Below are 15,617 nucleotides of genomic sequence, written 5' to 3' on the forward strand. Positions count from 1 at the left end.
GCAAGACTACTAAGAGATTAAATGATCAGAGGATGGCTCCGTGCACATCCAGACAATGGCTAGAGGAGAGGCAGGTAGGTGGATCAGATCATATGTGACACCATGCCATGTAGTCATGCTTTAGCTCTATCCTCAGGAGTGACAGTGGTTTAGCATCAAAGCTATGATACTGCTCATGGCTGGGAGTCTGCTCACTTAGGCTCATCAGGTGTCTCTGAACAAGGACGAGGTTGGGCCTAAGCTGGCCAGCCATGCCAGGGCTCAGCTCTATGTGTTGCTTCCTGTACTCCAGAACCGGGGGGTACAGCTGGGTGTGTGCTTATGGTAAGGAGGCAGGAAACCCACTCCAGAGCTTCCTTCTCAGAGAAAGCAGTGGGCTGTGAAGGAGCAACGTGTCTAGAGTAGCCTGGGGTCTGGGAGACTCAGACACTATCACGGGGAGCACAAGGAAAGGAAGATGCGTTGGGGAGACAGTGTTGCTGAGGGCAGGCAGGAAGCTGAGGAAGGAGCGCTGTGGGGGAGAGACAACCTCCAGTCATCTCCCCATTCCCAGAGCTTCCGGGTGCTGGGCTGCATGGACAGGCTGTGCATGCACTGTTTGCACTTGTGTGCTGTTGTCTGTTCAAAAAAAAAAAGTCGTTGCCTACCACGGTCAATAGGCCAAGTTACTATAAGACCCACAAAACCAGGGATTGCCGTGGAGGCCCCTGGACCTCTTTGGGGTGGGAGGGTAGTTCTGCCAAACAGATGTGGGTTGCATCTGTATTTCCACTAAAACAGTACTTTTAGTGGGAAGAGTCACAGACGCGATGTGGTTTTTGTTTTGTTTTTGTTTTTGTTTCCCTCAGTATGATCTCTAATCAAGATCATCAGGACCCTCACCCTAAGTTGTTCTTCGTTTTCACTCCTTTGCCAAGGGAAGCAAAGATCCCCAGGCTGGGTAGCCTTCAAAGGAAGAGTAGCACTGGGGAAGAGAAGCATACCTCTGCTTCCTTTGATGCTACCAAGGCCCTTTTGATGCCCGAAGCATAAAGCAGGAGGAGACCAACTCTTCCAAGGCTGGTCAGTGAGCCCCAGGAGAGGACAGCTTCACACGGAAGAAGTGGAGGGCTTAGTCTTTCACAGAGGGAGATTTCTGTCCACAGGGAAGGAAGGCACCAGGGGTTAAAGCCATGCGTGGAGATCTCTTCAGACTCCCACAGCCCTGAAGCCTTGGCTGCATTGACTCAGCAGTAAGCTCGTTTCTCTTTACTTCTAGAGTCTTCCACATTTTATTACATTGTTCCCTTTAGTGTGCATGACTGGAGCATGTGCCCTGTGCATTGGTGGAGGTCAGAAGACAGCGTACGCGAGTGAGTTCCCTGCTTCCTTCGTGTGGAACCAAGGACTGAACTTGGGTGATCGGGCTTGGAACTTGGCTGGCTTTGAACTCACACAGATCTACCTACCTCTGCCTCCCAAGTCCTGGGACTAACGGCATTTACTCCCATACCTGGCTCATTTAAAGGGACTTTATTCACACAGTATGATTACTGACCATGATAGAGCCAACTCAGAAATCTGAAATTATAGGGTACTTAGAAGATGCACACACACATTTGAGAAATAAATCACACATTTTCTTTCCCCCTTCTGTTTTATTTGTCTGTGTTCCACGTGTGTGCAGTGCCCGTGGAGGTGCAAAGAGGGCATCGGATCCCCTGAGTTACTGACAGTTGTGGATCACCATGTGGGTGCTAAGAGCTGAATCTCAATCCTCTGCAAGAGCAGCCCCATAGCTCTTATGGCTGATCTGTCTCTTCAGCCCCACAATACACTTTCAATAATTCTCTGATCCAAGCAAAACATTAAGAAGGGGAAAATTAAGTCTTTTAAACTCAACTAAATGAAACCACATGAAACGTTATGGCTTGTTAGTAGAGGAAATTGATAGAGTTAAATGCTTACACTGGAATTGGAGAAATGGGCTCATATTAATGTTCTCACCTTTCACCTTAAGAACGTGTTGGTTGGGTGGGGGGGGGGTGGTAAATGAAGTCTGAGGAACTCTGAAGAAAGGAAGCAATAAAGCCCTCACTGGAAATCGTCACAGTGGAAGCAGGGACTTTGTGTGTGACTTTGTCCTTATCTCCTCTTCTAAGGACACCAGTCAGATTGGATTAGGATTGGGTGTATGTATGACACAATTTGACCTGTTGGTCGGTGGGTGGAGACTGCCTTCTATGTCTAGCTGGGTTCTTGTCCACCCTCCCTCCATTAATGGAGTGAACAGACAGTGGAGTAAAATTCTAAGACCCTTTGTGCCAGCAGGATGCCAGCTGAGATTCTATGAGTACCAGCTCTAAGGCCAGGGCAGGTTTGGGGGTGCCTAGGTGAGAGGTTGCTGATGCTACACTCCCCTGTGTTCTTGGCAGGCTTCAGGATGCCATCTTAGTGCAGTTCCTTGGAAATTATATCAGCAGGTCACCCATAGGAATAGCAGAAGCAGGTCTCTCATCTCCAGCAAGTCTCTGGTAGCTGGGGTAAGAGAATTGCCTGCAGCTCTATTTGCATCCCAGTGACTGGGTCCAGTGAGCTTGCTGCCCTGGGCTGAAGCCTCGGGTGTAGAAAGCCTTTGAGTCTGTCTCTGAAGACTCTTGAAGCAGAAACCATCAGGGAACTGGCAAAGCCAGGAAGCAAGATCTGAAGTCTTCCTTCCTAGGCAAAAATGGCTTGGATCCTCAGGATGGCCAAATTTATTGAGAAGCAGTTGAGCTGCGATTGGCTGAACGTGGGTTTATAAATAGGGTGGAAGATGGGGCCAAGGAGAGAAGAGCCTTACAACGGTCTGTTTCTGGCTGTTCTGTGTTGCTAGGGTAATCTTTCAGGCTTGGTCAAACTTGAGGCTGGGCTTGTCAAAAGCTGAAGCTTCCCCAAAGCTAGGGTTTTGTTTCTTCCACAGCTGCTGCCCACGGACAGCTACCAGCAGCCAGCTCTTCACCCCGGGGACTTGAACTTCAGCGTCTGATAATCCTACAGCAGGTAGGAAGCTCTGAATCAGGTGTGCCCCCCCCCAGCCCCTATTAATGGCCCCTATAAAAGAACCCAGCTAAAAATATAAGACAAGTTCTATGTTCTATGGTCCTGTGGTCACAGCCTCAACATACACTTCAACCAAAACTCCAAAGGTGTGACCCCTGGGACCCCTGCTGGCTTTTGTAATGGTTAGCTTAACCCACTGGACCATCTCAAGAACACTGAAGGATCGATCCACTGGCATCACGGGAAGCTGGTTGGCTGTGTCTGCTGCAGCTCGGTGTCATTCATGTGCCCGGCAGCACCTGAGCGCCCGGAAGATTGGAGGCTGCAGGAATCTTGTGAATAAAGGTGTCCTCATTCACTTCTGACCACTGACATGAGGTCCACAACACCGCCACAGCACCCGACCGAGTGGCTGCTTGGCATGGACTAACATGGCTTCTGTTGTGTTACAACCCTGAGTGTTGCCAGACACCTGAGGGAAAGCGCACAGGGATGGTGACCTGGGACAGCTCAGACAAACAGGGGCAGTCTCTTCTACTGTGTTCTGGTCACTAAGCTTCACCCATGTTCAAAGGAAGTAATGACAAGCCCACCCTAATTCCACTGCAGGAGGAGTTTGGGGGGCGTGGCGGGGCGGGGGCGCATGTTACACTGAGCATCTTAGGACAGGCATCCGTGTCCATCCTCCTCCTTCCTCGGAATTCACCTGGACTCTGTAAAGAGATGTGCCGTGATGAAGAACAGCTGTCACTAATAACCCCTCAGGGTGTGTTCTATCAGGTAACTATCCAAATTATCCAAAACAGATGCTCTTAACTGCAAACTTCGTCTTCATCCTGAAACCTTTGCTTTTGCCAACACTGAGGTCACAGAGCTTATTTTGAGCATGGCACGAAATGCCAATATCCGTACCACTGTGAACCCCAAGTCACCTCCAAGTCATCACAGGCGGCCCTCAGTTCATTCATCCGGGAGTCCAGAGGAGCTCACCTAAGGTTCACAGGAGCTGCATTCTGCAGGGTCCTGCTCGTGACCACGCCCACTTGTGCACCTAAATAAACTCCGGGAGGAGACCGCCCACTTCCAACTGCTTCCTTTGGCTTCTCTGTGTGCAACCAAGTTGTAGAACTGAGAAAGCCAGAAGGACATGGAGAGGGAGCCCCCAATTTCAGCTGCCCTGGAGGATCTCTGATCACACCGGAAGCTGTCCAGGATGCCAGCATGAGATGCCTGGGTAAGTAGTCTCGGGGGGAGGGGGGCAGAGCGCCCACTTCCGTAGGGCTCCTCCCTTACCCACCCCCATTTGCCCTTTTTGAATCAAGGGCTTTTGGGATCTTAGCTTGTTTTGTACTGGGGTTTGTGAAATTGGGTTTGGGGATCAAAGTTAATGTTTGCATGCAAGCTTGATAGAGATCAGTTCTGGAAACAATTGATTGTTGGTAATTTGTCCTGTGTGTGTGTGTGTGTGTGTGTGTGTGTTCAAATAATGATCAAATAACCAAAACCATAACATTTTTTGTACAAACCACTTTCCCACAACTGTTTACTGAGTATTTGGCCAAGTTTATATATGCCCACTCTGTGCATGTGGTGCCAGAAGAGCCCATCAGATCCTCTGGAGCTGGAGCTAACGATGACTGAGCCATCCAATGTGGGGTCTGGGGACCAGGCTCAGGTCCTCCACAGGAGCAGTGTGGGCTCTTAACTATCTTAACCACCAAGCCATCTCTCTATCCTTTTCTAAACCCCCTTGCTGGACATGAATTATAGTGTCCCCTCTCATTCTGTGGGTCTTTCATGGCCTTGATTGTTCGTCTTCTGGGGGAAAGATTTGGTTCCATATGTTCACATATCCTACAATGACCTTGTCCATCTTCCTCCCCAGCTGTGCCTCCACCCCCAGTTCCTAGAAATTCTACTTATTCATAAGTTTCCATGCATAAGAGGAAACATACCAAATGTGTCCTTGTATCTGGATTATTTTGCTTATCATGTCCTTTCCAGTTCTTGCTTTTCCTGCAAGTGAATATTGCATTCTTTTTTGTGGCTGACTGCACTGATTGCTCTCAGCAGCCAGAATACTTAAGAGAGGAACTTAACTGATGAAGGGTTCTGTGTGGCTCAGAGGATTCAGTCCATCATAGCAGGGAAGTGGGACAAAGCAACTCAAATCATGGTGGACCGGAAGCAGAGGAAGGAAGGGATTTCAGACCTGGTATGACCTTGCAAGGCATACATAAGTGACCCACATCTTCCAGCTAGGTTCCAGAATTCTTAAAGCCCCTCAAGAAAATGCCACCAGCTGGAGACTAAGTCTTTATAACATGAGCCTGTAGGGAGGTGTTTCATATTTGTGCTGGTTAGGTTTTTTGTTTGTCAACTTGAGGCAGCTAAGGTCATCTGGATGAAGAGAGAACCTGGAATGAGAAAATGCCCTCACCAGATTTGCCTGCAGACACATCTGTGTGGGCATTTTTTGATTACTGATTGATGTGGGAGGAGCAACCATGGGCAGTGCCGTTCCTGGACAGGTGGTTCTAGGTACTATAAGCAGGCTGAGCAAGCCTCCAGGTCTCTGCCCTGATTTCCCTAGGTAACAAACTTTGCCTGAACTGAAGAATTGAAACAAATTTATCTCCAAGTTGCTTTTGGTCAGTTTTTATCATAGCCATGGAACGCAAATCAGGACAATATTGAAAGCATAGCACTGGACAGAACTCCATTGTCTAAATAGAGCTTATCTTCATTTTTATCCATCTCTGTGCAGGTGCCTCTTCTCATTCCATAACTTAGCTACATAAGTAGAACACCAATACACATGGATACAAAGGCATCTCTTATATGCCGACCTCATTTCCTCTGGATAAATATCCAGAAGTGGGAGAGCCAAATCATATGATGGTTTTATTTTCAGTCTTTTGAGGGGTTTCCATATGGTTTTTCATAAAAACTATGTTCTACTTTACATTCCTGCCAGTGATGAATTGAGGAAGGATTCCTTTTGGTCCAGAATCTCATGGTAATTTTGATTTGTGTTTTCCTGATGGTGAGTGATACTGAGCCTGCTTGTATGTATTGGCCACCTGAATTTCATATTCTCAGAACAACTACCTCTCTGTCTGTGTGTCTGTCTCTGTGCATATGTGTATGACATAATTTCACTATGTAACACAGGCTGGCCTAGAACTCACAATCTTCTTGTGCCAACTTCCTGAACTGGAATTACACCGCACCTGGCAATTTGCCCATTTGTAACTGACTTACCTGTTTTGTTGTTAATGAGTTTTTGTAGTTCTTTATATATTCTATATATCAATGCTCCATCCTATGAGTATCTTGCAACCATCAGCTCTCTATGTTCTATCTCTTTATTGATTATTTCCTTGGATTTGAAGAAACTCTTTAATATAATCTGATTTGTCAGTTCTTGTTTTTGTTTTCTGTGTTTTTGAAACCCTTCTCAGAAAACTGTTGCTATGTCAATATTTTGAAGACTTTTCTCTTTGGTTTTCCCTGGTAGTTTTAGACAATGGGGTCTTACATTAATGTCTTTGTTCCATTTTGAGTTTACGTTGGCTTAGGGTAAGACATGGGGATCTGATTTCAACCTTGTGCATGTGGGTAGCCCGCAGCCCCAGTGCCTTGTATATGTACTTTTCTCTCTCTCCTCTTTTTTCCTTTCTTTCTTTCTTTCTTTCTTTCTTTCTTGTTTGTTTGTTTGTTTGTGTCTTTTTTTGAGATAGGGTTTCTCTGTGTGCATCCCTGGTTATCTTAGAACTTGCTCTGTAGAGCAGGCTGGCCTCAAACCCACAGGTCCACCTGCCTCTGCCTCTGCCTCTGCCTCTGCCTCTGCCTCTGCCTCTGCCTCTGCCTCTGCCTCTGCCTCTGCCTCTGCCTCTGCCTCTGCCTCTGCCTCTGCCTCTGCCTCTGCCTCTGCCTCCTGAGTGCTAGGATTAAAGGCATATGCCATCACTGTCCAGTGGTCTGTACTTTTCTTGTTTTGTTATGCCCTTGCCAAGTTGTGGTAACAGGGCAGAAGGAAGGCTCCTTTTGCAGAATAATTTTAGAAGTATTGTTGATAGCTTTTCTGCAAAATCCAGCAATGATAACATTGGGTCTGGGCTTTTCTTTGTTCACATAAATTCCAAGAGCTTTTAGTGATTATTTTAGAAAGTTGTATATTAATAAGATATAAAATTTAGAAGAAATGGACAAAATTCCGGGCATGTGCAATATAGCAAAGTTGAACCAAGAGGATTAAAAACCTTATACATGTCAATATCAAACAATGAGATCCAGTCCATCCATTATCTGGTTCAGTACTGTCTGCCTTCATAGACAATGTTCAGACTCTTCAGATGGCATCTCTTGTGTTTTCAGGACTTTGAAGATTAGAGAATCTGTTGGCTTCCTGTACGCCGAGATAATCAACTGATAAAGGGTTTAACTTGGCTCTTGATTTCAGAAGTTTCAGGCCATGATCAGCTGGTCTCATTGCAGAACAGGTCATCATGGCAAGGGCTGGCACTCTTGCCAGGAAATGAAAGAGGGGAAGAGGCCAGGGTCCCTCAGTCTCCTTCAAGGACTCGCCCCCAGTGCCATTCAGATCTGCCACTGTCTTAGTTTCTACTCTCTCCTAATTGTGCTGCCAAGCTGGAACCAAGTCTTTAAAGTAGGAAGTTCTGGCTGAATGTTCAACATCCAAACTAAACCAGAGAATGTAATAAAAGTCCCAAGGCCATGCCTGTAATCTAAAAGGTGGGTATCAGCCCCTGAGCAGAAGGCATCTCAGGAAGGCAGGGACTGACATCCATATTGTTTAAATATTTAACATGAAGTAAATATAAATGCACACAAACTTAATACAGAAAAAGCAGAAGTAGGATCATTGGCGTGTATTCGGGTTGAGGCCCACAACCCGTGAGCAGCACAGTGCCGGGCCTGTGCTGTGTTCCAAATGACACAGTGATCTTCTGAAGGCACCATCAGAAAGCTTCATCAGGGTGTTATTAAACATGGGAGTCACAATCTGTACCCAAAATCAGATACACCCGCTCGACCTCAATAAGCCTATTAAAAGACTGGGAAGCTGGAAATAGAGATTTTTTTTTTAAATGTGGTTACATTAGAAAGAGAACAGAGATCCATGGCAGGAACCTTTTCAAGTCCATCTTCCAGGTCCTGAAGTGAGATCAAAGTTTAAACAGAGACCAAGGATGTGCACATCTAAGCAGACCAGACAAGGTATAGTCCCCACCTCCCAACACACACACACACACACACACACACACACACACACCATTGAATGATCATTGTCTGGCCTTGAGTCTCATCCTGCAAGGAACTCTGACAAGCTGTTAGAGCTGTGAGAAATCTCTCTGGCAGAAAGCTCCCCTCTAGCTGCGACCCTTTCCTTCTCCCAAGATGAGATTCCATTGGAAATTCCCATTTTAGGGGAACCCATTGTTTCATAGATAGATTGAGAGACACAAGTATCTCTCTAGAATAGCTTCATTTCTGCCAGGCCTGTTACAAGGACACTGCAATAGGGATCCTGACCATCATGAGGGAGACACCGTCCCCATCCTGAAAGCAGCAAGGTAGAATCAGCAGATGGGAAATGACAGAGAGACTTCAGGAATAAGGGGGATTGTGGTCACACTCACCTAGGATAAATGCTGAAGCCAGGCCAGGAGGCCAGACATTACCTGGGGGTGGAGGATGAGGGACCCAGGAAAACATCGTTGAGGGTGAGCAGACACTGAGGGTAAGCTGGCTTCATTTCATCTTGCTAAAATTGCATTTTCACAAGTGCACAGATGGGTCTTGGAGTCAGTTCAGAATTCCAGCTAAAGCTTGGCCAAACAGAGTCTCTCTGTCAGGGTACAGGCAGCTTATGGTTGGCAGACATCTAAAGCTGGCCACCTCCCTGGATGGGTGAGAAAGCAGCTGGGTCGGGCTAGGGCAGATGCTGTGTGAGTGTGGAAGTACAGTGAATAGGCCAAGGACTCCAGCCATGCCACTTCCTGGATGCAAGCTGGGGAGGAGGTGGGGCTTCTTGGGGGACCAGGCCAACAACAACAGTACCTGTCCTAGCTGCACGGAGCACCAAGTGAGCTGCTGAGACCAGGGTATTATTGTTAGCTTTTACTATCAGAAACAAACATCTGGGATTCAATTGTGTAGGTGTGTATCTGTGCATGTATGTCTATGTATGCCTAAAAGCATACATGTGGCCCTGAGTGAATCTGTGTATGTTGTATGTATGTATGTATGTATGTATGTATATGCCTACATATATGTGTGTATGGCTATTTATGTATGCATAAATACATATATATGGGGGCTAGAGAGATGGCTCAGTGGTTAAGAGCACTGACTGCTCTTCCGAAGGTCCTGAGTTCAAATCCCAGCAACCACATGGTGGCTCACAACCATCCGTAATGAGATCTGACGCCCTCTTCTGGTGCATCTGAGGACAGAAGAAAAAAGAAATACATATATATGTGAGTAGGTATATGTATATGTGTATAGCTATAATGAATGCATATGTATCTGTGCTTGTATAAATGTGTGAGTGTGTATCTGTAAACAAGTATGTGTAGGTGTTTGTGTGTGAATCTGTGCTATGTGTTTGGGGACCACTAGGAACTTTGGTGCTGCGACAGGGAGCCCTGAGAGGAGGTTTCCTCTCAGGCAAGACAAAGAGCAGAGAGGCTCAGAGGAGAGAAAGGGCTGGATCTTGCTTCTAGAGAAGCTGTGCTGAAGGTCCTGCAAGGCCTAGGACAGGATGCTGACTTCAGCAGCAGAGATGGGGCAGAGCCAGCGAGGGCAAAGGCAACCAGGGGTCAGGTCACGGGCAGAGAGAGGTGCCAGTTAAACAGTGACTAAGCAGCCTTTGCTCTTCCTCTGTGCTCTGCTGGCCGGCCGGTGTGTGGCTTAATTATTGATATTTAACTCTTCCACACTGAGCAGTTCCCATTAATAAATATGGAAGGGGTGAAGATGAGCTGTCTAACAGGAGACTTCAGATTCGTAGCTGCAGGCCAAGAGTGGACAGAAGGGCTAACAAGCATAAGCAGGAGAGTCTCTTTCAGGTCCCAGAGTGTCACCCCTAAATGTTTGGTAATCATGAAGTACGTTTATAATGGCAACTCTTGGCCTGGTCCCACCTTCACTGAGAGATCATGGATGATGTCACTGGGTTCAAGGCTTGGTGACATGTACCTGTTGATTTGATACGGTGAGAAGGACATTGCCTCAGACCTGCTGAAAGTGCACGATGTTAATCTGAGAAATTATCAGGAGATCGGCACAGAGGGACAGCCTGCAGAGAAGGGTAGTCAGGCAGGCAAGGGAGGGCTGAGGCCATGACCAACTGGGGACCAGAGGGACCTGACAACAGAGCCTGAGTGGAAGTCTAATCTGGTCTTGGGCAGAGTGGGGCCCAGGCAGCCACGTGGTCAGAACAAATCTATATCACTATTTCATAGGCTATGGCAGCAGAAGTTGTCAGCTTATAGATCCCCCACACCCAGGTATTGAGGCTGCTGTGAGGGGACCTGGATGGCACTTGCAGACTACCTGGTGGTCTAACTGGTCTGTCACTGAGGCATGGTCACCTCTCTAACCTTCCAGGGGGCACAGAAGGGGGAGAGTGAGCCTGACCAGAGTCACCTGGAAAGCCAGAACTAAGGGACAGTCAGGGACAGGATGTCTCAACCGTGCAGTCACAGCCAAGTCTTTCCATCTCCTCCCGGATCTGGGAAAGCATCTATGGCTCAGATGAATTCCCATATCCCACCTACCTCCAAGCCTATTGGGTTAGCTAGGTTTTATGTTATTTGACCCAAGCTAGAGCCATTGAAAGTCATTGAAAGGAAGAAAATCTCAATTGAGACAATGCCTCCATAAGTCCAACTGTAAGGAATTATTATTTCTTCTTCTTCTTCTTCTTCTTCTTCTTCTTCTTCTTCTTCTTCTTCTTCTTCTTCAACATAGTATTTTTACTGATTCTTTGGGAAATTCACATCATATACCTTAATCACAATCACTTCTCAGTCCTTCCATGTCCACCCCATCCCAAGCACAATAAACAAAACAAAAACCACACACACACACAAAGGTCTAATTTGTGTTGTGTATACACTCAGTAGAACATGCTCAGGCTCCCAGTGGCTTCCCCCCTAAAGAAAACTAAGTCCTTCCCCTCCAGCATCCCCACCAGAAGCCACACTGTAAAAAAGAGCAAAAAAGATTTTGCAGTGATATCAATAACAGAAAATGCATAGTTGAAAAAGAGGGAAACAGAAAGCTTCTGTAACAACTCCTATTCCCCCCTAACCATGCCACCCCCAAAAGTAATACCCTAAATAGTAAGCCACTGAAGAAAACTCCTAGAAAGTGTACTAAGGACATTTAAAAGTGTGAAGTATAGGGCATTTTTTAAATTAGTTATTGATGGGGGAGGGCCCAGCCCAATTGTGGGTGGTATCATCCTGGTGGTCCTGTGTTCTATAAGAAAGCAGGCTGATCCATGAACTAACCAGTAACCCCAGAGCTCGTGTCTCTAGCTGCATATGTAGCAGAAGATGGCCTAGTTGGCCATCACTGGGAAGAGAGGCCCCTTGGTATTGCAAACTTTATATGCCCCAATACAGGGGAATGCCAGGGCCAAGAAGCAGGAGTGGGTGGGTAGGGGAGCAGGGCAGAGGGAGGGTACGTTCGGGATAGCATTTGAAATGTATGTAAAGAAAATATTTAATAATAAATAAATTAATTAATTAAAAAAAAAAGAAAGCAGGCTGAGCAAGCCATGGGGAACAGGCCATAAGCAGCACGCCTCCACGGTCTCTGCATCAGCTCCTGCTTCCAGGCTCCTATCCTGTTTGAGTTCCTATCCTGACTTCCTTTGATGATGAACACTGATGTGGATGTATAAGCCAAATAAACCGTCTCCTCCCTGAGTTGTTTTGGTAATGATTTGCACCAGTAGCAGCCTAAGCCACCTTCTGCCTGAAATTCTCTTGGCCATACCAAGCCTGTTCCTCTTTTTTTCCCCAGCTCAACAAAAGGCCGTGAACCCACAAGCCGTTTTAGTATTTGCTCCAGTGTTCCTGCTGACTCTGCCTTCAAAATCTCTTCTCAAGCAGGCCTGTCTCATCATCTTCATTACTAACTATTCACACAGAGAAAAGACATCTGAGCCCCTAAATCTCAAGTTAGCTCACTCTTTGCAACCCAGTGGGCCCTGGCCCTTTCCCCATGGCCCACTCTCCCGTCCTGCTGCCACCTGCATGACCGCTCACACATTGCCCTGTGTGCTGCTCCACCCCGCACCTCCTTCCTGTTCCATGTGTGATTTTCCTAGAAGTTTCCAGGAGTGAGAAGATGGCCATAAAACTTGGTAACCCAGAGGCTGAGATGGGTTCACACAGGAACCCCTGCTTTGTCCATAGCAGTAGAACTTCTACCCATACATGAGGGTAAGTGGGAGCAAAGCCCTGTGCAATCCTGGGTAGCTGTGCACAGTGAGCCATTAACTAATGTGGATCCAGCAGGGCAGAATGGAGTCTGCTCTGAATGCTGGGCAGTCTGGGGCAGGAGAGAAGAGTCAAACTTCTGGGTGGAATTGAAGACTAGGGGGCAGGGGACAGCAGGCCCAGAGGAGCAGGAAGAGTAAAGTCTTTATGTGGTTTTTAGGGTATAGAACAGCAGTTCTCAACCTGTAGGTGCTGACCCCTTTGCCACACTCTGTCGATGATTCATAAGAGTCGCAAAATTACAGTGATGACATAGCAATGAAAATAATTTTATGGTTGGGGTCACCACAACATGAGGATCTGTATCAAAGGATCACAGAATTAGGAAGGCCAAGAAGCACTGGTATATAGAGGGAATGAATCAGGACTTTCAGTGCTGAGACCCAGTTCTTCTTTTGTGAGACTGAGCTAAGCACACAACAGTGGTTAGGGTGTTGACCAGCATCTTAGAGCCAGGGACCGTGGGTCCCTTAAGGGAGGTTCCCATGCGCAGACTGATTGTGGTGATTGAGTCTCAAGTGGGGGACAGAGGCTCCAGAGCAAGCTGGAGTTTGTGTTGGCTCCACACCAAACAGTGCCTCTTTCTGTAGCCCCAGTAAAGCTCATACAAGGGGCTATAGAGGAAACAGACAGGGGGGGGGGGGCGGACTAAGGAAAGAAGAAAGCACACACAACAAGTAGCTGGCAAGAACACCCCTGTCCCACCACAGCAGAATCCCTGAGGGATGACAGGAGCTAAGCCTTAGCCTCAGGAAGGGCAGGGCCTCTTCAAAGCATTCTCTCTTTGACACTTTGGTAGCCCAGGACTCAGGCCCTCCTTCGCGCCAGCCTGAGCTCAAAGGCGCTCTGTCTCCCCCCCAGGCCTGGGGTTGAGAGCCAGGCTCAAGATAATGAAGTAAGTGAGCTGGGGGCACCCATTTGGAGCCTCTCTTTCTCTGGGAAAAGGCAAAGGGGCCATTACAGGGAGGCAGACTTATCAAGTTCACACAGACTGCGAGTGACTCAGCCTCCCAGCTGGGAAACTGGGACTCTCTCCACAGCTCCCAATACTACCCTAAGTCTTCCCACTGCTTCACTGGCCACAGAGGAAACCCTGGCCCCAACTAAAGGAAGGGGACTAAGAGTTTTGGTGACAGAGGTGTCATACAAGAGTCCAGAAGGAAAAGCATGGTAAAGAACATTTTACCCCATTTTCCTCACAAAAGGAGAATGTGGACACTTAAATATCTCAAGGAAAAATAATTTTCTAAAGAACTGTCAAGTACCCAAGATACTTAAAATGTAAATAATGTAGAACCCAAGAAATCTCACTTCCCAGCAAAACAAATATAGCAGAATATGAAAATAATCCCCTGTGACAAAATTAAAGACCACTAAAGAATGTGGCATGAATCATTACAAAATTGATCAATGTAACTCACTAGATTACTAGGCACAGTGAGAAACAGACAATTGTGTTTATGAAACAAAGACAATTCTTATCAAAGCCAGTCATGTTCCCGCTGCATATAAAGAGTCCCCGTGGGCCCAAGGGTTGCAGCCTGGATCTCCAGCTGTGGATGCTATTTTGGGAGGTGGTAGAAATACTAGGAGTCAGGGCCTAAAAGCAGGAAGTAGGTCACTGGGGGCATGCCCTTGGGCTGCATCCTGTCCTGGCTTCTCTGTTCTCCTTCCCTGACTACCATGAAGTCAGCTCCCATCCACACCACCAGGTTAGACCCACCTCACTTCAGCCCCAGAAAGTGCAACCAAGAGGCTGCTCAGTCTTCCGACAGTAGAATCCAAGGTCTCTTCTTTCATGTTCCCAGGCCCGGTATTTTGTCACGTGATAGAAACCTGCCTGGGACAACTAGGAGTCTGTCCTACCCCACAGAAATAAGTTTGTGGGCATGCATTCAAAGTTTTGAACTTGATCGTGCAGGGGCTTGAAGCATACTTCCACCCATTACACTATGGGGTGGGGGGAGGTCAGAACAACACGCAGAACAGTACAGGTAGCTCTGGACTTGATCCAGTCCCGTCTCCTAGCTGTGGGTTAGTCTCCTTTAGTGCTCACCATGCTCCAGCTTCTTTAACCTTGGGTCACGATGGAACTTGGTCTTCAGTGTTACCAGGAGGACCAAACCACCTTAACGTGTGCAAAGGTTTTGCCTTGTAAAACAGCTCAGTGATTGGTCAGCATTCAATGGAGTCACGTTCCTTCTGGTACAGAAAAAATTTCCTGTCTAATCTTCATAGTGTATCAGAGATCCTAACCAATGATGTTGCCTAGAAACTATCAGAGATATAAACATTAGCAGTAGAGGTGAGGATCATTTTTCCAGGGGGATGCTTTCCTCCTCTTCTTCCTCCTCCTCCCCCTCCTCCCCCTCCTCCTCCTCTCCTTCGTCCTTTCCTTCCCCTTCTCTTCCTCCTCTCCTTCCTCCTCTCCTTCCTCCTCCTCTTCTTCCTCCTTTCCTTCTTCCTCCTCCTCCTTCTCCCTCTTCTCCTCCTCCTCCTCCTTCTCCCTCTTCTCCTCCTCCTCCTCCTCTTCTTCTTCCTCCTCCTCCTCCTTCTTCCAGAGTTAGGGATCAACTAGTGAAAACTACTAAAGCTAAGAAATGTTCAGCAGGAGTGGGAGAGAAGGCTCAGTGATTAAGATTGCTTTCTGCTCTTTCAGAGGACCTGGGTTTGGTTCCCAGCACAACTGTGGCAGTTCACACCCATCTATAACTTCAGTTCTAGGGCATATAATGCTCTCTTCAGACCTCCATGGCCACTGTACATGCATGGTATACAGAGATAAGTGCAGACAAAGCACACATAAAATAAAATTTTAAATTATCTTAGAAGTGTTCCGTAAGTTCAAAAGATTCCTTCTAAAATACCAATAAACATAAGACAAAAGGAGAGGGGATGTAAGTTCTGCTCCAGTGACAACAAAGCACAGAAATGAGCTGAGAAATAACTGAACGTAGGCAGGTGAGGCAGCTGGTGAATATGCTGGTCACCAAACCTTGTGACCCAAGTCTAAACCCCAGAACCCATATGAAAGGAGAGAGCCGACTCCTGAAA

General features: G+C 47.1%; 1 protein-coding gene across 1 annotated transcript in view; it reads left to right on the forward strand.

The window, feature by feature from the left end:
- The window catches only part of Klf15 (Kruppel-like factor 15), a 30,761-nt gene extending 21,234 nt beyond the window's left edge, over positions 1–9,527 (forward strand). Inside the window, exons 4-5 of the transcript XR_003956248.1 lie at positions 2,942–4,255; positions 9,415–9,527. The gene's annotated coding sequence lies outside the window, so the exon portion shown is untranslated. The remainder of the gene's footprint in view (positions 1–2,941; positions 4,256–9,414) is intronic.
- Positions 9,528–15,617: the final 6,090 nt, after the last annotated feature.

The sequence above is a fragment of the Mus musculus genome, chromosome 6, assembly GCF_000001635.26.
Source record: "Mus musculus strain C57BL/6J chromosome 6, GRCm38.p6 C57BL/6J".
In the NCBI taxonomy this organism is placed as follows: domain Eukaryota; kingdom Metazoa; phylum Chordata; class Mammalia; order Rodentia; family Muridae; genus Mus; species Mus musculus.